At 44.1% G+C, this 21,292-nt stretch overlaps 2 protein-coding genes and 1 non-coding gene across 3 annotated transcripts in view; 2 read left to right on the top strand and 1 right to left on the bottom strand.

Moving 5' to 3' along the window:
* The window catches only part of LOC124712373, a 623,942-nt gene that overhangs the window by 386,345 nt on the left and 216,305 nt on the right, over positions 1-21,292 (top strand). The gene's annotated exons all lie outside the window — the stretch shown is intronic.
* The window catches only part of LOC124711337 (superoxide dismutase [Cu-Zn]-like), a 121,097-nt gene that overhangs the window by 51,632 nt on the left and 48,173 nt on the right, over positions 1-21,292 (bottom strand). The window lies entirely within an intron of this gene.
* Trnay-gua lies at positions 17,807-17,895 on the top strand. Its single transcript is given in 2 exon segments — positions 17,807-17,843; positions 17,860-17,895. It is a non-coding gene; the product is annotated as a tRNA-Tyr (tRNA).

Genomic DNA, 21,292 nt, shown 5'->3' with positions numbered 1-21,292 from the left:
GAGAGTGAGACAGTGTCGTAGCCTATCGCCGATGTTATTTAATCTGTACATTGAGCAAACAGTAAAAGAAACCAAAGAAAAGCTGGTCGCGGTGGCCAAGCGGTTCTAGGCGCTTCAGTCCGGAACCGCGCGACTGCTACGGTCGCAGGTTCGAATCCTGCTCGGGCAAGGATGTGTGTGATGTCTTTAGGTTAGTTAGGTTTAAGCAGTTCTAAGTTCTAGGGGACCGATGACCTCACATGTTAAGTCCTATAGTGCTCAGAGTCATTTTGCAACCAAAGAAAAATTTTGGAGGAGGAATTGACGTTCAGAGAGAAGAAACAAAAATTTTGAAGTTTGCCAATGACACTGTAATTCTTTTAGAGACAGGAAGAGTTTTGAATATCAGTTGAATTTAATGGACAGTGTCATAAAAGGAGGATGTAAGATGAACATCAACAAAAGCATCAGACGATGCTGACGGAATTAAGTTAGGAAACGAGGCACTGAAAGTAATCGATGTGTTTTGCCATTTGGACAGTACAATAACTGATGATGGTCGATGCAGAGAGGATATAAGATGTAGACTGACAATTGCAAGAAAGGCGTTTCTCAAGAAGATAAATTTCTTGATATCTAGTATAGATATAAGTGTTAGGAAATCTTTTGTGAAGATATTTGTTTGGAGTTGGCCTTGTATGGAAGTAAGACGTTGACGATAGACAGTTTAGACAAGAAGAGAATAGAAGCTTTTGAAATGTGGTGCTACAGATGAATGCTGAAGATTAAATTGGTAGATTTTGACACCAATGAGAAAGTACGGAATAGAAGAAATTTGTGGCATAAACCGACTAGAAGAAGGGATCGGCTGATAGGTTGCATTCTGAGACATCAAGGGATCATCAGTTCATCAGTTTAGTACTGGAGGGAAGTTGGGGTGTAAAAATTGAAGAGAGAAACCAAGAGATGAATACAGTAAGCAGATTCAGAAGGATGTAGGTTGCAGTTGTTATTCGGAGATGAAGAGGCTTACACACGATAGAGTAGCATGGAGAACTGCATCAAACCAGTCTTCAGACTAAAGACCACAGAAACAACAATAAACTGCTACTGTGATTGTTGGACAATTGCACTCGTTGCCGTGTGGTGTCTGTACATTAGCGTAATTTAAAATACGTGGCTTTTAGATTTCGTTATTACTAACATGGCACCTTCCAGTACTAATGTCGAAAATTTTACTGCAGAGCTGCGTCTGCAGTACAGATTTCTACATTAACAAATTAATGGCTTTGCATAACCGTATCAGCTGGGACATACGAATACGCTTTCGGTCGCTCGTCACTAATTGGCCCCACAACGGTTCAGTTGTGGTTCGATCACGAAACTGAATTATTTCTAAAAGATGATCACAATCGTGCGAGACTGAAGTACTGATTACGTAAGTTACCAACAATTACATTTTTATCAAGTGCCAGCATCAACACGTGGCACAATGTGCTGGAGGCTACATTTGTGAAACACATGTGTAAACAATATCTTCCTCACATAGTTGACCCACTACATACATATTTTATAATTTGTATCCCGCATCTGTGGTAGTAAAATTGAGACAAATACATAACATGTGCTCAGATATCTCATGAAAATGATTTCTCCGAGTTGTACGTAGTTCTCACAATAGACCAGAAATTACTTCATTGTTCACTTCGCAAAAATAAATACGCTGACTGACAACACAATATAACAGTAACTGTTTAATGGCTACTTCACTGCTGTAGGACCCACACATTATTATTATTATTAGTGCCAGTGGTCGGTCACAAAGCATTGGGAGCTGGAAGTCTTCCAGTTCCTGCCGATTCAAAACTAAGGAGTCCAGCATGCAAGTGATTGTCAAACAGTAGGTCTGAGTATGATGCACACATTTTAATTTGGTTGATTTTGAATGGGGGTGCAGGGTGTGCGTGAAGAAAATGTTGCTAGAGCGAAGAGTGTTGCAGAAGAAGCATATTTTGTAACAAGTGTCCACCTTCAGTGTGGGTAGTCAGCTCTCTTTTCTGAGAAGGAGTTGTAGGTAGTTCCGCGATGTACTGAAAAATAACTTCATCATTCTCTCTCTTTTTTTTTCAAAAAAAAAGTTGCTAGAAATAAGCAGCATCAACTGTGACACTAACTCATTCGTGGGTTAATAAAACACCTAAAAAGATTAAGTATAGTTTATCTTCTATCATTTAAAAAACAAACGAGTTCAAAGAAATTCCTTTTTAAGATTACTTAGGCGCTATTGTTGTTGACATGGGGGGAGCGGCAAGGGAATGTGTGGGGTGCTCGGTTATATCTTACTGCATCCTGATACAATGGTTCAAGGAAGTTTAGGAACCACTGTTGCAGAAGGATGAGAACGGAGAACGGCAGTAGCGCTCATAGTGGGGCAGTTAACTTCGAATATGGGAAATAGACGTGCAGTTGTTGAGCAGCTGACGCCCAGATGAACCAAGCGGCTACCACCAACGTCTCCTCAATGACCGCTCAGCGAACGTTGCTGCGTATGGGCCCCCGCAACAGTCGCCTGGCTTATACACCCATGCTGACCGTAGCTCATCGGCGACGAAGGCTGGAATTTGCACGTCAGTATCGCAACTGCCCCCGCCCCCCCCCCCCCCCCCACATGAACCATGGACCTTGCCGTTGGTGGGGAGGCTTGCGTGCCTCAGCGATACAGATGGCCGAACCGTAGGTGCAACCACAACAGAGGGGTATCTGTTGAGAGACCAGACAAACGTGTGGTTCCTGAAGAGGGGCAGCAGCCTTTTCAGTAGTTGCAGGGGCAACAGTCTGGATGATTGACTGATCTGGCCTTGTAACCCTAACCAAAATGGCCTTGCTGTGCTGGTACTGCGAACGGCTGAAAGCAAGGGGAAACTACAGCCGTAATTTTTCCCGAGGGCATGCAGCTTTACTGTATGGTTAACTTGACTGGAATACTCTCTTTCAAATTCTAAAGGTGGCAGGGGTAAAATACAGGGAGCGAAAGGCTATTTACAATTTGTACAGAAACCAGATGGGCCCCCCCATGAACCATGGACCTTGCCATTGGTGGGGAGGCTTGCGTGCCTCAGCGATACAGATGGCCGTACCGTAGGTGCAACCGCAACGGAGGGGTATCTGTTGAGAGGCCAGACAAACGTGTGGTTCCTGAAGAGGGGCAGCAGCCTTTTCAGTAGTTGCAGGGGCAACAGTCTGGATGATTGACTGACCTGGCCTTGTAACCCTAACCAAAATGGCCTTGCTGTGCCGGTACTGCGAACGGCTGAAAGCAAGGGGAAACTACAGCCGTAATTTTTCCCGAAGGCATGCAGCTTTACTGTATGGTTAACTCGACTGGAATACTCTCTTTCAAATTCAAAAGGTGGCAGGGGTAAAATACAGGGAGCGAAAGGCTATTTACAATTTGTACAGAAATCAGATGGCAGTTATAAGAGTCGAGGGACATGAAAGGGAAGCAGTGGTTGGGAAGGGAGTGAGACAGGGTTGTAGCCTCTCCCCGATGTTATTCAATCTGTATATTGAGCAAACAGTAAAGGAAACAAAAGAAAAATTCGGAGTAGGTATTAAAGTCCATGGAGAAGAAATAAAAACTTTGAGGTTCGCCGATGACATTGCAATTCTGTCAGAGACAGCAAAGGACTTGGAAGAGCAGTTGAATGGAATGGACAGTGTCTTGAAAGGAGGATATAAGATGAACATCAACAAAAGCAAAACGAGGATTATGGACTGTAGTCGAATTAACTCGGGTGATGCTGAGGGAATTAGATTAGGAAATGAGACACTTAATGTAGTAAAGGAGTTTTGCTATTTGGGGAGCAAAATAACTGATGATGGTCGAAGTAGAGAGGATATAAAACGTAGACTGGCAATGGCAAGAAAAGCGTTTCTGAAGAAGAGAAATTTGTTAACATCCAGTATAGATTTAAGTGTCAGGAAGTCGTTTCTGAAAGTATTTGTATGGAGTGTAGCCATGTATGGAAGTGAAACATGGACGGTAAATAGTTTGGACAAGAAGAGAATAGAAGCTTTCGAAATGTGGTGCTACAGAAGAATGCTGAAGATTAGATGGGTAGATCACATAACTAATGAGGAGGTATTTAATAGAATTGGGGAGAAGAGGAATTTGTGGCACAACTTGACAAGAAGAAGGGACCGGTTGGTAGGACACGTTCTGAGGCATCAAGGGTTCACAAATTTAGCATTTGATGGCAGTGTGGAGGGTAAAAATCATAGAGGGAGACCAAGAGATGAATACACTAAGCAGATTCAGAAGGAGGTAGGTTGCAGTAAGTACTGAGAGATGAAGGAGCTTGCACAGGATAGAGTAGCACGGAGACCTGCATCAAACCAGTCTCAGGACTGAAGACCACAACAACAACATCGCAACTGGACGTCCACTGAGTGGCGACAGGTGGCCTTATCAGATGAATCATGTGTTATGCTCCGTCGGATAGATGGCTGGTTGCGTGTACAGCGTGAAAGGTCTGAAAGCAAAGGGTCAAAGCTGGAAGAGGGAAGTAAGGGTCTGGGAAATGTTTTCGTGGCATTCTGTGGCTGATGCAGTAATTCTGGAGGGCGCATTGGATCAACACAAGTATGCAGCCATCCTTCGAGATCATGTCCACCCCTACATACTGTTTGGTTTTTCTCAGCACGATGCCACCTTTCAGCAGGGCGATGCACCATGTCACACAACTGGCAGTATACGTGAGTGGTTCGAAGAGCAGCTGGATGAATTTTCTGTACTCTACTGCCAACCAAAGTCCCCGAATTTAAACACAATCCAGAATCTGTGAGACCATTTCTATCGGGCTGTTCGCAGCATGAATCATTAACCGTGAAACCTAGCGCGGCTGGCCACGGAGCTGGAGTCGCCATGGCTCCAAATCCCTGTTGCTACTTTCCAGAATCTCACTGACTACCTTCCTACACATCTTGCAGCGGTGCACGCTGCAATATGTGGTTATTCAGGCTGCTGACAGGTGGTCAAATTAATGTGACTGGACTGTTAGTATATTAGAGAAATCTCAATCAAAAACTAAAGACTAACTTGCCGTAGCTGGGGTTCACAGTCACGTAAAATTTTGTAAATGACATTGTGCTCGGGTTATGACTGTAAAATTATTTAAAAAAAACAGTATTGCAGTTTTGACCCTGTGGCCATTATCAAATGGAAATACGAGTGACTGCACGTGGAAATGTCAAAACGTAAAAATCATCTGATGTGACACGACACAGAAGCTGATTTCATCGCACTGTGTTCATGATTGAAACCTTCTTGTATTTCCCGTTTTGAATTTCACTGTAAATATGTTGCTCGTAATGTGCTCAATTTTTTCTGGCATCCGCAACACGGGCTGGGATAAATAATTTCATATGTGTTTCTGTTTCATATAAAACTGAAGTTGGTTCCATCGCATTGTATTCTGTGGACTCATGTCTACTTGTTACTGCTTACGAAACTGTATGTGAATTGCTCGATTTAAATGCGATGTAAGTGTATTGTTCGTATTATACGTTATTTTTGTAAGCATCTGTTTTTCGTATTTTCTCTCATTTAATGGATGATTCTAGTAACCTCATTTCTGCTAAAATATATTGTGTGTACTACCTGTTAATATGTGTGAGCACATTTGCGTACTACTGTTGCATTTTTAGATTTTTCAAGGAAAAATGCTAAAGTAACTAAGACTGCAATCCATAGCCATCTACATCCATACTCTGCAAACCAGTGTCAAATGCATGGCGCTGAGTGGCAAGACGCAGCATCATTCAAAGCAGAATTACATACTGATTCCGTTAGAAGATGTAATAAAGTTGAATACCAGTTCTGTCTAAAGCTGCTAACGCGCAGTTCTCCATTAAATGCAAGAAAGTACGGAAAATGAATGTAAAGAAAAGTGAAAGTAGCATAAAAGCAATACACTCGTAACCTGCCTACAATGCCTATAACACTCTACGTCTGCTGATGAAGTCGAGCAGTTCTCACATGGATGCATAAGCAGAAACAAATATGCACAAGTCCACAGAACACAATACGACGAAAGCAGCTTCTGTTTTATATGAATCAAAAACAAATATAGCATCATTTACTCCGCCCAATATTACCGATGCTAGCAGAAATCAGCAGGACACGAGCAATACATTTACAACGCAATTCAAATAGTGCAATACACACTAGTAACCGTAATCAGAAAAACAATGCGATGAAACCAGCTTCTGTTTTGAACGAAACCATAAGAATTATGGATGACTTTAACTCGCCTAATAAAAAACTGAGATGATGGGGTGATATACTTGCTGTGCTCCAAGTGGCCTTGCAGCGAACCAAGCTCGAGTTACCCCAGTGGATATTAGCGCGATGTGTCCTGGGAGTGACTAAGCTTTTTCCTGTGTGCTTATGAAGCTACAACAAAGTCTCTATTTTACATCTGGTGATGAACAATGGAAGGAAAAAAAAAAAGAAGAGCTGAACGATGAGGCGATACTTTTAGAGCGTCCCTGTGGCTGACAGCTTGGCGTCGCTGGCGGCCGTTTTGGGCGCTCGTCGCCACATCACGATGCGGCCGTTTGGCACACGCGCTGCTCTCGAAGCGAGCGATTAATTGCGGAGAATCGGATTTCAAACGGAGCGGCGCGAGAGACAAACGCAGTTCGTGACGCTCCGCGGCCGAATTCCTGATGAACGAGCCGATAAGGCGGAGGCGGCTCTCACGAGCGAAATGCTGGCCTCCCTTCAAGATCTGCTCTTGGCATTCGGACGGCTAGCAACAGGTGCAAGGTGAGGAAATCCCACGGACTCGCCGCTCTCCAAGGACTTCAGTCCTATTGTTTCTCCGTCACCGCTGACTTCTTTGAAGTTCTGTGCTCGTTGCATGTTTATTAATAATTTTGCAATATTTCTAAATTATACGCTGTCTGACGGAAAAGTGAAGCACCCGAAAGACATGTCGTATGTCATGTAACTTCGTGCACGTACACATTGTCGGAAGGTACAAGGTGTATAACTTTGCTTCCGCCGGTTGCCGATAGGTGCCGACAACGGTAAGTAGCGGTCGAAAGAAACAGATCGCAGACGTCAGGCAGTTCGCTTGGACCTCGGTCAACATAACCTCATTCCAACATTAGGCGATTTGTGTCTGCATCATAAAGTTGTTCTGGATTGAAAATGTCAGTTTACGAGCCTAATTCTCGTCATTTGCGGGAGGTGTTACTGTTTTGTTTCAATATCAAGAAAACAGCGGCTGACTCATCGAATGCTCTCAAGTACCTACGGTAAGGACGTTATTAGTGAAAGAACGCTTCAAGAACGGTGACTTTATCGTCGTAGACTGCTATTGTGGTGGAAGAGAGAAAGTTTTCGAAGATGCAGAATTGGAGACATTGCTGAGTGAAGAATCGCGTCAGACTCAAGAAGAATCGATACGATTAGTGGGAGTGACACAGCAAGCCATTTCAAAACGTCTCAAGGCTATTGGCACGATTCAGAAAGAAGGAACTTGGATCCCATGAGAGCTGAAACCAAGATACGTTGAACGGCGTTTGTGTGTTTGTGAAGCCGGCCGGAGGGGCCGAGCGGTTCTAGGCGCTATAGTCTGGAACCGGGCGACCGCTACCATCGCAGGTTAGAATCCTGCCTCGGGCATGGATGTGTGTGATGTCCTTAGGTTAGTTAGGTTTAAGTAGTTCTAAGTTCTAGCGGACTGATGACCTCAGAAGTTAAGTCCCATAGTGCTCAGAGCCGTTTGAATCATTTTTTGTGTTTGTGAACAGTTGCAAAAACGGCAGGGAAGGGATTCCTGCATCGCATTGTGACCGGGGACGAAAAAATGAGTTCATTACGATAACCGTAAACGCATAAAATCATGGAGATATGCAGGCCGTGCTTCCACGTCGACGGCCAAAGCGAATATTCACGGCTCCAAGATCTTGCTCTGCATTTGGTGGGACCCGCTCTGCGTCGTGTACTATGAGGTGTTAAGACCAAGTGAAACAATCACAAGTGCTCGTTATCGAACACAATTAATGCGTCTGAGCAGTGTTAAAAGACAAACGGTCGCAATACAACGAGAGGCACGAAAAAGTGATTTTGCAGCACGACAACGCTCGACCCCACGTTGCAAAAGAGGTCATAATTTGCTTGGAAACGTTAAAATGGGAAGTCCTACCCCACCTGACGCATTCTCCAGACATTTCTCCCTCTGACTATGACCTGTTTAGATCAATGGAGCATGGCCTGGCTGACCAACACTTCTGATCTCATGAAGAAGTCAAAAATTGCATCGATTCGTGGATCGGTTCAAAAGATGAACAATTTTTTCGACGCGGGTTTCGTATACTGCCCGAAAGATGGGTGGGAGAAAGTAGTGGCCAGCAATGGAAAATACTTTGAATGATACATGTGTAACCACTTTGTTTCATTAAAGGCTCAAATGTTGGGGAAAAAACGGCGGAAGCAAAGTTGTACACCTTGTAAGTAAATGATTACAGTTACAGTTCGCTGTGACAAGTACACTGTCCAGCCACATTAATGTGATCGATTGTCAGAAGGCTGAAAAAACACATTTCGAAGCACAGACCGTAGCGAGATGTGCAGAAAGAGAATCAGTGACCTTCTGCAAGATGATGGGGAGCCATGCCGACTCCAGTGCTGTCCCCAGCTGCGCTAGGTTTCTCGGTTGAGGACCCACGACGCGAACAGCCCAATCGAGGTGAGCTCAGAGATTCTCGTTCAGGTTTAAATCAGGGGATTTGGTGGCCAGAGAAATAATGGTAAAATCATCTTGGTAATGAAATGATCGTATAGCATTGTTGGTCGGGACACCCCTTGCGGGCCAGTTCGGCCGCCGTATCACAAGTTCTCTTTATTTGACGCCACTTCGGCGACTTGCGAGACAATGATGATGAAATGATGATGAATGACACACAACACCCAATCATCTCGAGGCAGAGAAAATCCCTGACTCCGCCGGGAATCGAACCCGGGACGCCGTGCGCGGGAAGCGAGCACGCTACCGCAAGACCACAAGCTGCGGACATCATCTTGGTGCCTTTCAACCCATGCACATAAACCCGCGAGCTGGGTGACGTGTTGCATTGTCCTGCTGGTAGATGCCATCGTGCCAAGAAAAAAGAAGTACATTTACGGATGGATGTGGTTCCCCAAGGACAGATGCATACTTTTGTCGATGCGTTGTGCCAGAATGACGAGATCACCCAGTGAATGCCCTCCGGCCTGGGACCTTCAGATGATTCTCGCAGTGTTTGCTTTCAGAAGTTTCACGCCGTACACGCGAACAGCCGTCTGTCCGATGAAGCATAAAACGTGATTCGTCTCAAAATGCCACCTGTCACTAATCAGTGGACGTCCAGTTGCAGTTTTGGCTTGCAGCCTTCGTCGCCGATGAACAGCAGTCAGCGTGTGTGCATGATCCAAGCGCCTGTTGTGGAGGCTTGTATGCAGCAACGTTCGCTGAACGGTCGTTGAGGAGACATTTTTGGTAGCCCCTTGGTTTATATGGGCAGACAGTTGCTCAACAGTTGCAACTCTATTCGCCCGTACACATTTCTGGAGTCGTTGTCCGCACACCCCAGCGCTCTGTATATACCCTCCCCTACTAGTGTTGCTATGTGCCTTCTAACATTTTGGTGAGCTACAGCGGTTTTACTCCTGGCATCATGAAGTGCGGAATGATCAAGTGTAACTTCAAATCACGACTGTAGCGACAGAGGTGGCCCTGACAGTAAACCAGTACGTCACGAAGACCCTGACTCCTCGTGTGTGGTACACACATCACAAAAAGTTTTGCATCACCTCGGTTCCGAGAGTTCCGGAACCCGTACAGAAAATTGGAATAGAGATCAACCTAACATCCTTTTCGCCCTTTTTATTGCTCATGAAAACCACACATCGCATGTTGTAACACCATACAACGAGACCTTTAGAGGTGGTCGTCCAGATTGCTGTATACACCGGTACCTCCAACACCCAATAGCACGTCCTCTTGCATCGATGCATGCCTGTATTCATCGTGCCATACTATCCACAAGTTCATCAGGGCACTGTTGTTCCAGATTCTCCCACTCCTCAGCGGCGATTCGGCGTAGATCTCTCAGAGTGGTTGGTGGGTCACGTCGTCCATAAACAGCCCTTTTCAATCTGTCCCAGGTATGTCCAATAGGGTTCATATCTGGAGAACATGTTGGCCACTCTAGTCGAGCGATGTCATTATCCTGAAGGAAGTGATTCACAAGATGTGCACGATGGAGGCGCGAATTGTCGCCCTTGAAGACGAATGCCTCGCCATTATGCTGCCGATATGGTTGCATTGTCGGTCAGAGGGTGGCATTCACGTAGCGTACAGCCGTTTAGGCGCCTTCCATGACCACCAGCGGCGTACGTCGGCCCCACAGAATGCCATCCCTAAACGTCAGGGAACCTCCACTTTGCTTCACTCGCTGGACAGTGTGTCTAAGGCGTTCAGCCGACCGGGTTGCCAGCACACTTCCCTTGTTGAGAATCCTTCCTGGCACAAAGTAACAATGCGGAAGCTATCGAACCGCGGTATTGACCGTCTAGGCATGGTTATACTACAGACAACACGAGTCGTGTACATCCTTCCTGGTGGAATGATTTGAATTGATCGGCTGTCGGACCTCCTCCGTCTAATAGGCGCTGCTCATGCATGGTTGTTTACAACTTTGGGCGGGTTTATTGTCATCTCTGTAAAGTCAAAGGATCTGTGTCTGTGATACAATATCCACAGTCAATGTCTATTTTCAGGAGTTCTGGGAACCGGGGTGAGGCAAAACTTTTTTTATGTGTGTAAATTATGGGTTAGTATCATGATCGATTTTTCGATAGTAAAATGGTCGTCCTCACATAGTACGTCTCTCTACGATTTGTCTGTTGAATGTAGAGATACTCCCACAGCCAGCAAGATCGCCATATTGGTCCCCGTTAGAATATGTGTGAGGTCGACTCGATCGTCACTTCGGTCCCAGTTTCAGTATCCACAGTAACTAGGACCGTTTACAACAATTGAGAGCAAGCTTGCCTTAGGAGGAGTTACAACGGCCTAATGCCACCCTTCCCAAACGAATCAGTGCCTGTATCCAGGCGAAAAGTGATACAACGTCATACTGACATGTGGGCTGATAATGCCAAGTCCTTTGTAAATTTGACTCGATTTTGTAATCATACACGTCACTTTCCCTCTCATCCTATGAAGTTTCCTTTCATTTCTCCTCCCATTCTGTGGGCTTGACTTTTGTTGTCAGGCAGGTACGAATAGTTTATACTTCCACGTTCCCGCAAGTTAATACAGTGAGATCGTCGTCGATGAGGTGCAGACTAGTATATCTTGGGTTGCGCGAGGCTTTCCCGACCGACTAGTAAAAAAAAAAAAAAACTAGTTGCAAAAATTGTTCTTGGGTGAAATTCTCATCCCCATAATATTTTACCGGCGGAACTGACCGACTACTCTAGGTGCAAGGACACACACGCACTTACAGCTGTTAACGATCCTTCGCAAAGAAGTAGCGTGCGCAGGACGTTAGCCGGCGTTTGTCAGACAAAGAGCTAGAAGAAAGTGAAGAACAGACAAGCATGGACGTCTTCCCGTGTGTCTATGTTTGAAACTAGAAGAAACGTACGGTTACATGCGTCTTCCGTACGCCAAAAATAGTCATCTAGATTCATTTGTCTTTATATCCGCTTCAAATTTTGTTTTTCACCTTAATACGATATTTAGAATTTTTTTAGCAAATATTGGTTAAAAGAACTGAATTGGTCATCAGGAAGTTGTTCAAAAATTAACTTAAAGATCTCTCGGTGTACGTCCACAACCTTGTTCGCACTACTTGCACGCGTCAGTGTTGTCATTAGACTCCTGCTCGAGAAACACAACTGTTTTTCGAGTTCGCAGTCCTGTCAGCTTCCCCCATGAACCCTGGACCTTGCCGTTGGTGGGGAGGCTTGCGTGCCTCAGCGATACAGATGGCCGTACCGTAGGTGCAACCACAACGGAGGGGTATCTGTTGAGAGGCCAGACAAACATGTGGTTCCTGAAGAGGGGCAGCAGCCTTTTCAGTAGTTGCAGGGGCAACAGTCTGGATGATTGACTGATCTGGCCTTGTAACATTAACCAAAACGGCCTTGCTGTGCTGGTACTGCGAACGGCTGAAAGCAAGGGGAAACTACAGCCGTAATTTTTCCCGAGGACATGCAGCTTTACTGTATGATTAAATGATGATGGATAGAGTAGCATGGAGAGCTGCATCAAACCAGTCTCAGGACTGAAGACGACAACAACAACAACAACAGTCCTGTCAGAAGACACGTTTGCGATACTCTTATGTTACCTTTGAATATCTTTGCTTCTGGAGTGTTGTTTCCCTTATGAACATTTCTGTAGTTCATAGTTTCCACTATTTTGTCATGTTCGAAAGTTATTATGCCTGCAATTGTTTTAATGCGGGGCAGTTAGCAGGTGTGAAGTTCTTGAGTTGCTAGGAATATATTCCAGTTTTAACAGGATAAAGTCATTGTTGGCAACTTATTCCACGAGAGTGGCCGAAGCTGAAAATGGGTCCTTCGGGACAACCAAAGAAAAGGAATAGGCAAGTTGAGGAAGACGTAAACCAAGAATATTATGCAATTGGAGTATATTAGGAACAACATAGATTAGTCATAGATCAAATATAACACAGAATTGAATTTCCCGGGAATTAAATTTCGTGGCATGTGTATTTTTTGCACAGAAAATATATCTGAGCTGAAATTTTTTTGGGACGTTTCAGAGTAATATTTGGAGGAAAGTAAACAGCAGACACTAATGTAGTATCAACAGGAAGAAAAATACATACTGTCTAGTTATAAAAAACTAATTTTGACTATCAGATGTAAACATTTCTAGAATAAAAGCTTCTGACTGAAATGACATTATTGCAGTCTTCTTTTTAGATAGACACGTTGTTAATGTGTACTTAAAGTTGCAAGTATCTGAGTTAGGTAGTCAGTGTATAGGTTCCATGTATCGACCGGCATATAAAAATATAATTTACGAATCTTCACAAAAAATTGTAATGAAGTCCACGTATTAATTTATATCAAAATGTTCAGCAACACTCCTGTTTTGCTACAGTTTTCTTCCTACCAAGAGTTCAAGTTTTTTTTTTTTGTTTTTTTTTTAACTTAGAGCGGTGAAAATTTTACGAAAATTGTTAGTGTTTTTCCAGGCGTTGACAGGCAAGTTACCTTAGGACAATATTTGTTTGAGAACTGCGGGAAGTTATACAGCGGACAATTTTGTCGTCCTATAGAAGATAGATACGTTGAACATCGAATACACTCACGTATTATCAAGCAGAGAAACATATAGTGGCCGCATTGCCTCAGTGCAGGGCACAATAATAAATGCAAAAGTGCTAAAATTGTCTCGTGGAGTTCCTCGCACTGGAACAGAATAATTAAAGAAGCGGTCGAATTTCGCATCTCAACAAAGTACAACAGATACGCAGGTTTCTAGCTTAGCGCAACATGAGATTCTGCTCTGGTAGTTCGTGGCATGATGCTTTGTTGACGACTTAAATATTCCGATAGCACCGGCGAGGATGGCTGTACGCCACTGCGGACCGTATTTCCGCATGCGGCTTCCGACTGAGGAAGCTGGGCCGACCTGGCGGTAGTGCACAGGAGGAACGACAGACGACGCTTACACCGATGTCCTTGGTTCTTCATCTGACAAGTGGCGTAGCCATCCTTTACACTACCGATCAGGAATGCTTCGCTGTCGACTAGATAGGAAACTGCAGTCATAGTTCAACAGAAAGCAAGAAAAAGCCACTCGATCACCGAAAAGCTATCGAACCCATAACCATACTCTGCGGAGTATACTAGATGTTCGAGTGTCTCTTTCTGCGACGTCGAAAGCCTTTGTCTGATGTCCATTTCGAATTCCGGAAAGCTCATTCTACAACCCAGCAAGTGCTTCTCCTGGTGGAGAATGCAGTGAAGACCTTCGGCCACCACAAGTTCTATGGAGCCGTCCTGCTCGAGGTCATCAGAGGTTTCGTCTCCTCGTGACATGAAGAACTATAATATGACCTGCTAATACGGGAGTCACAACACCACATGTGAGATCACTCTGCAACTTCTTGGATGGACGTACTTTCCACGTACAGACTGCCGTCAGAATCTCATCACGTCGGCTCATCGCCACCGTCGTACCACAAGGGTCGGTTCTTGGTTCGATCCTGTATACGTTGTATCCGGCAGACATCTCTAGAGGACAACGAGTGAAGCTGGCCGTATACGCTGATGACAGCTGGCCCATACGCTGATGACGCGTCACGTGCATCAGGGGCCTTAATGCACAGATAATGGAACGAAAATTCACATGGCGATAAACCTACTCAGCTACTGGGTGACAAAATGGAGACGAGATTTCAACCAAATAACCGCAAGCGGTCATGATTACGAAGCTGCTGGTACCAGCATCTCTGCCGCCCGTCAACGTCAGGGGAACAGGAGTAAACTGGGCATCATCTGTCCGATACCTTCGTGCCACGCTGGACAGACGTCCAACATGGCACCAACATCCAGAACATTTTCCCACACAAGCGACTGTCATTTGGTTGCTCCTATCCCTTTCCCTCCCTCAAATGTGTATTTCTTTCCGTTCCTTGGGCTTTTAGCACTACTTTGAAAAATAAACCTAAATCTAGTGAGAGTGGAAATGGGTTGTTTTCTGTGCTGCCTTTGTTACACTCTGCGCACAAATTTTTCTCCACGGATGCCTCTGTCTGCCGCATGTGTCGCTGGGCCAAGTGTTAACTATCTGCAAACCTCAATTCGCTCTCAAGAACAACAACTGACAAGGGAATGGTCTAATTCGACATGTCGAAACCAGGGCCACTGACGAAATATCGATATATCTAAAATGTGTACAAAATGTATCGATTAATGCCAGCGGGTTCCGTCTACTGGTATATAGATATCGAAACGACAATGTAAGTGCCATATTTCTATTTTATATTATATTTTTTTCGCAATTATCGATAAATATTTGAAGTTCTTCTTTTGCAGACCATAATTTTACTTTCACTGTGTGAAGGAGACTTGGTACTTTTTGAGCTTTCATCACGTCCAGTATTTCTCTTTGCCTGTGTGAAGCAAGTATAGTTGCCACAAATAAAAAAGAAGAATTCCGATTGCACCGGGGGGGAGGGGGGGTGTATGCGGTGTAAATGGAATATGGAATAACAAGATACCCGATGTGACGAAACAATTTTTAACGCAACTAGTGTGCTATTTCTTCGCATGAGCGTTCTTAAAAACAGTTGCTGAAACTGATGCACGAAAAATTAAGTGACAACATTGGTCTTTGCGGTGGGCGGAGACATGTGAGGAGAAATGCTGACATAATCGGCGCTCGGTGCTACCAACAGAAACTGGAACGCTTAACTTCATCAGGCAATTTTGACGCTAAAACTGCTAGGTTTCTGGCGTTTTCAGAAATGAAAAAATAGGCAAGTCGACATGAAGTGTTGCAGACAAATCCGACACGTGACGAAACCGAACGACAGACCGATCGGACACCTTTTACTGTGCCACTCACCTGCAGTTGCCAGCAAAGTGGTTATCGCCAAGCGTGAACGTGCATCGTTTTCATTTCAGTTCTTGCTCTGAGGGGGATAAGAAAGCTGCTAGTCCGTTGATGTACGTAATATCTAATAACAATCAATGCTTAAATATACAGCTCGGAAACTGGCCGTATATTTACAATATGCAGCCAATATTTCTTCTCTTTTTTTTGTGCTGCTACGTCGATATTTCGATACATCGATGACTTTTTCGATATGTCGAGGGCCTAAGATAATACTTTTTTAAATATCTATATATCGGATACCTGATATTTTTTTTAAAATATCAACTGTCCTAGTCGAAAGCTACTATGAAATTTTTTACACATGACGAATACACCATAATAAAATCACTGCAAAAATTTTGACTGCTAAGGCGCACTGCAACAGTTTCAAATATTGAAACAACTTATTTATGCCTCACAAAGAACCGCCTATAACAGCGTTTGTAGAGCCCAGCCTGCAGACCGTGCGATTCGGCGAATGAGAAGAAGCAGCTGCGACAAGAGCGCGCATCGCCGCGTAGCCTAAATATCAGGTGTGCCCATACGCCAATTTTAAATACCTAAAGGCTCGTTCTCACAGGAGGGAATGGCAGCGAACGCAAGCGAATGAGCATTAAAAAAAAAATTCGCCAGTTTTCACTACCATTCACTTGTATCTCTGTGTAACAGCGTTTAAACTAGAGGGAACGGAAAAGAACGCGAGACAACGAACGTCTCGTTACCGTGAAGAAATGTCAGAATTTACACTCTGGCTGTCGGACCTGCGGATCTAGGGCGCCGGTACGTTAGCTCAACGTTTTCGGTCAGAGGGCCGGCTAAGGTATTCAACGATGAACTCAACTGAAGGGGTGTGCTGTGACGTCCGCCCATACCAAATGACGAGAACAATGACGAACAAAATAAAGGGAAAAAAGCGGTAAAGTTTTTGCTGAAAACCCACAGAGCGCGGGATCGAATCCCGGTTGGACCACTCATTTTTCAGTCCACTTCTTAACCTATCTCGTTGCGCACCAGGCATCATTTCTCCAGCAGCCTGGCCCGCTACGAATTTGGCAACTTCCAACATTTTTTTAAATACTTGCAGTGAGTCTTAGCAGTAAAAAGTTTTAACAGTGCGTTTCCTTAGAGGTATTCTTCTTTTATAAAAAATTTCAACTCAGATTGAGTCGTAGAACGCAGTACAAAGTACTAGTGCCTACGTATGTTATACATAGGCTACAATACGGTGTAATGAGAATCCTGTTACTCTCAGTTTAACTTAATGTAATTTCTAGAAATGCTGTATACGTGTCTTTCTTCAGTTATTGGATAAACTTATTATTATAATAAATCATTTACTATGAAAAATGAATAGAAATTACGTAATATAGTATAATTAATGAAAGTCAATTAACTATGCGTCATAACACCATGGAAATGGTCGACGATGAAATCACGTCATGGAGATGATGTGTCAGCATATGGTATATTTATGTAATTGACTGCGCAAGTATTCTCATCGACGTAATTCGTCCACGTACAATACGAAACCATGAAAAACAGCAGTTCCCAGAGTAAGTTTATGACTAATTATAATGACGCTTATCTGTGATATTTAATTTCGTAACAGGCTAGTGACAAGTGTGGCCTTTGACCAGCTACTTCATTAGAAATTTCATCCATAAGCAACAGTTCCAGAGTGTCGTACTGCAGGATAATTCGCGGCGAATAATCGCGTGTGTTATTCGGGCGAATACCTCAACAGCACTGATTGTATCTATGTTAAACGCAAAGACGCACCGAAGCCAATAGAGCTGCTTAAAACAACTGAGGAGCGACCCTGGTTTGTTGTTACCGATCGCGTCTCGACTTGCTTGGGGAGCTGAGTGTTAATATATGAGATCTACAGTGCAACCTGAACATGTAATGCTTGCTGTCGGCAACACTATCGGAAACCAATCGCAGTGCCACTTCGTAAGCCAATCGTGACGACAGTCTGTGGTGAGGCGCGATAACCCACTGCCATCTTTAAATGGATTCGCCAGCGCAGCGCCACAGCCCGCTTACGTAAGCCGCATCGACGTTCCGGCCCAGGCGCGCAGTCCGGTTTCCTTGATGTGTAGCAAAGGTTTCACGTCGTCTGGCACATTCCTTCGGTAGCTCAGTTGGTAGAGCGGTGGACTGTAGTGGTTGAATGGCAGTTATCCATAGGTCGCTGGTTCAAATCCGGCCCGAAGGAAAATGTTTTTATTTAAACTTTCGTGTCCTCTCAGATATTGTGACATGACAACAGATTATTCCAACTGGATTATGTCTGATTACGGTGACAATATTCCTCGGAAAACAGTAAATAAAACGGTAAATTGTGACCACTCCGTGCTCGACTATGGCGCATTTCTCGTTGGTGAGGTTGAAAGCCATACAAGATGAATTGTAGCCAAAAATTACATACCTATGTCATTATGTTTCAGGTAAGCAACGTAAATCAAAGAAAAGAAATTTCAATTTTAACACAAAGCAACTAAAATCTTTAAGAGTGGTCTCAATTACTCAAAAGATGAAAACGCAATCCACAGGGAGCGTTTTTAACATACACTTATTAACAGGAATAAATGGAAGAGGACGTACATGAAAACGAAATGGGACATATGTTACTACGAGAAGAATTTGACAGACCACTGAATGACTTAAGTCGAAACAAGGCCCTGTAAGTAGACGACATTTCGTTAGAACTACTGATAGCCTGGGAGAGCCAGCCATTATAAAACTTTTCCATCTGCTGATCAAGAGGTATGAGACAGGCGATATACCCTCAGACTACAAGAAGACTATAATAATACCAATTCCAGAGAAATCAGGTGCTGGCACGTGTGTAAATTACCGAACTATCAGTTTAGTATGTGATGATTGCAAAATACTAACACGAATTCTTTACGGAAGAAGTGGAAAACTGGCACAAGCCGACTTCGGTTAAGATCAGTTTGGATTTCGGGGAAATGTGGGAACACACGAGGCAATATTGACCCTACGACTTGTCTTAGAAGATAAGTTAAGAAATCAAACGTATGTTTATAGCGTTTGTATACTTAGAGAAAGCTTTTGATAGTGTTGGCTACGTACACTTTTTCAATTCCGACAGGTATCAGGGGTAAAATACAGGGAGCGAAATTTATACACAACTTGTACACAAAACCAGACGGCAGTTACAAGGGTCGAGGAGCATCAAAGGGAAACAGTGCTTGAGAAAGGGGTTAGGCAGGGTTCTGGTCTGTCTCTGATGTTATTCAATCTATACATTGAGCAAGCAGTGAGGGAAACACAAGAAAAATTTGGAGTGGGAATTAAAGTTCAGGAAGGAGAAATAAAAACTTTGAGGTTTGCCATTGAGTTTGTAATTCTGTCAGAGACAGCAAAGGACTTGAAGGAGCAACTCAGAAGAATGGACAGAGTCTTGAAAGAAGGACGTAAGATGACCATCACCAAAAACAAAACAAGGATAATGAAGTGTAGGGGAATTAAATCTGGTGATGCTGAGGGAATTAGATTAGGCAACGGGACACTTAAAGCAGTAGATGAGTTTTGCTGTTTGGGCAGTAAAATAACTGATAATAGCGAAATAGAAAGGATACAAAATGTAGACTGGCAATAGCATGAAAAGCGTTTCAGAAGAAGAGAAATTTGTTAACATCGAATACAGATTTAAGGGTTAGGAAGTCTTTTCTGAAGGTATTTGTCTGGAAGACACATTCTGAGATGTCAAGGAATCACCAATTTTGTGTTGGAGGGAAGTGTGGGGGGCAAAAATCGCAGACGGAGACCAAGAGATGAATACAGTATGGAAATTCAGAAGGATAAGGCTTCAGTATTTATTCGGAGATGAAGAGACTTGTACAAGAAACAGTGGCATAGAAAACTGCATCTAACTAATTTTCGGACTGAAGACCACAGCAACAACAACGTTAACAGGGCCGTTTCGAGAAAATTTTTTCCGCACAAGTGACTCATCATTTGCCCTCACACACCGCTCTCGCCACCCCCTTTTCCCTCATACACTTTCGCTCCTATCAGTTACTCCCTAGAATTTGTGGTACACACTGTATACAGACGTTGCACTTGGGTGCCTCTAGCGCACCTCTCAGCTTAATACCCTAACCAGCAGCTACTAATTTTGATACGTCCTATGTAGTAATGTTACAGAAATCATCTCAGCTTGGCGCCCCAAAGGACGGTTTGCGGCCCGGAATACGAGGCAGTGCCCTTGGACAACTCAGGGAGTTGCGTCCAGCTCTCAACCCGCAGCCTATACTGCCTACCCATGTCTGCCTTGTAATCTACAAGTGCCACATACGACCTCTCCTCGAACATGCAGCAGCTGCTTGGGCCAATGCTGCCGACACCCACTTCCGACAACTGCAACGATTCCAGGACAGGACTCTGCGACTGACTCCATACCTTCCTCGGGACTCCCCATAGCGAGAACTGTACCTACCGGCTGATGCATCCCAGTTGAAAGAACAACATCGAGAAACTGTCAGGAAGTTCTACCAACAAACTGTTAGCTCTGCATATATACACATCAGAAACCTTGGACACAAAGGTGAGCACCGACTCACTCTACGATGGCCACACCATCTTTGAGTCCGATATACTGCGATAGTAATAATAATAATAATAATATAATGTGATAATAATAACAATATGAAAAACCGCTACTTACGTAGCAGCAATAGGTTCCACCAAATTTGCTACAAGTAACGGCGGGCATACGCAAGGAACAGGCGGACACCATGTCAGAAGATTGAAGATAACACATGAAGTGTTGAAACATCACACTAAACTGGAAGTCCAGAGCTTCCGGTATTGATGCTCGAGACGTTGTCGTCGTAGCTGAGCAGTCAAATGTTGTAAGGCAGGAACCAAAGAACACTGTGCTTACACTGCTGTGAGTGAACCTATTAGTAGCAATCACGGCACACCTCCCATTTTCAGCGTGCAAAATTGGTTCGTCGGAAGCATCGCGATACCTGCAGAACCTACAAATTGGTCGGAAATGCCACGGAACTAAGTCCACGGAGCCGTGAGTCCTTTGTCTCACTTTAAGTGAAACCACTCAGACCCACAGACGATGAAAAAGATTCATGCAGGGTGTTACAAAAAGGTACGGCCAAACTTTCAGGAAACATCCCTCACACACAAAGAAAGAAAACATGTTATGTGGGCATGTGTCCGGAAACGCTTACTTTCCTTGTTAGAGCTCATTTTATTCCTTCTCTTCAAATCACATTAATTATGGAATGGAAACACACAGAAACAGAACGTACCAGCGTGACAATGTTCAAAATGTCCTCCGTTAGCGAGGATACGTGCATCCACCCTCCGTCGCATGGAATCCCTGACGCGCTGATGCAGCCCTGGAGAATGGCGTATTGTATCAATGTTCAATGTCCTCCGTTAGCGAGGATACGTGCATCCACCCTCCGTCGCATGGAATCCCTGACGCGCTGATGCAGCCCTGGAGAATGGCGTATTGTATCACAGCCGTCCACAATACGAGCACGAAGAGTCTCTACATTTGGTACCGGGGTTGCGTAGACAAGAGCTTTCAAATGCCCCCATAAATGAAAGTCATGAGGGTT

This window comes from Schistocerca piceifrons, chromosome 8 (genome assembly GCF_021461385.2).
Source record: "Schistocerca piceifrons isolate TAMUIC-IGC-003096 chromosome 8, iqSchPice1.1, whole genome shotgun sequence".
In the NCBI taxonomy this organism is placed as follows: domain Eukaryota; kingdom Metazoa; phylum Arthropoda; class Insecta; order Orthoptera; family Acrididae; genus Schistocerca; species Schistocerca piceifrons.
Note: the sequence above shows the minus strand (reverse complement) of the source record. Positions and strands in the feature narration are given on the sequence as shown.